The sequence below is a fragment of the Bubalus bubalis genome, chromosome X, assembly GCF_019923935.1.
Source record: "Bubalus bubalis isolate 160015118507 breed Murrah chromosome X, NDDB_SH_1, whole genome shotgun sequence".
NCBI classification, from domain to species: domain Eukaryota; kingdom Metazoa; phylum Chordata; class Mammalia; order Artiodactyla; family Bovidae; genus Bubalus; species Bubalus bubalis.
This window is the reverse complement of record NC_059181.1, coordinates 118,475,811-118,476,677: the sequence shown is the minus strand read 5'-3', so window position 1 is coordinate 118,476,677 and position 867 is coordinate 118,475,811. Positions and strand designations below refer to the sequence as shown.

The 867-nt window shown below is 39.6% G+C and overlaps 1 pseudogene; it reads left to right on the top strand.

Moving 5' to 3' along the window:
- Positions 1–319: 319 nt before the first annotated feature.
- Positions 320–655, top strand: LOC102401590 (annotated as a pseudogene).
- The last annotated feature ends 212 nt before the right edge of the window (positions 656–867 follow it).

Here is an 867-nt window from a genome sequence, read left to right as displayed (position 1 = left end):
ATGGGGTTGCATAGAGTCAGACACGACTGAAGCGACTTAGCAGCAACAGCAGCAGCAGGACAGTACTACAGTCAAGAGGCAGTTGGGACCAAAGATCTGAGGCTCAGTAAAACCATACAGACTGAACTTTTGGGAAGACCAATGGAGAGGTGACTCTTAAACGTGCAGAGACCAAGGCCAGGACCCTAGAGATGTTCAGCAGTTAAAAGACTGTCCTGTATCATCAGAAAACTATTGGTGATTGTGTATGTGTTTGTCTATGTATATCTTCTCCCAAGCAGTTGCCTCTCATTCTAAAATACTTTTCCAGGTTTCAAACATGGCAGACTGCATGGACCGGCAACAAACTACCAACACCATAGAAGAGCCCCTGGATCGTCTCAGGCTCAGCCTGGATGAGAGAATCTATGTGAAAATGAGAAACAACAGAGAACTTTGAGGCAGGTTACATGCTTACAATCAATATTTAAGCACAATATTGGGAAATACGGAAGAAACTGTGCAACTATAGAAAGTGAAGGAGAAGCATTTCAAGAGATATATAAATCAACAAAATGGAATATTCTGATGCTCTTTGTCTGGAGAGATGGTGTTGTGCTAGTGGTCCCACCATTTACAGTTGACTGAAACAAAGAATTTATCCAGGGTGGAAAGCAGGAGATTTTGTATGACTGCCGCTTTAAATATAGAAGATATTCAAAAGAGAAACTGTCAAAAAAAAAAAAAAAAAAAGAGAGAGAGAGAAACTATCTACATTTTTATACTAAGGAATAATCAAGAATTCTTCCACTCCTGAAATAAATTGATTTGCAGATAACTCACAAATTCTTAGCCTAAATGGCATTTTTACTTTTTCTCCACCCCTTC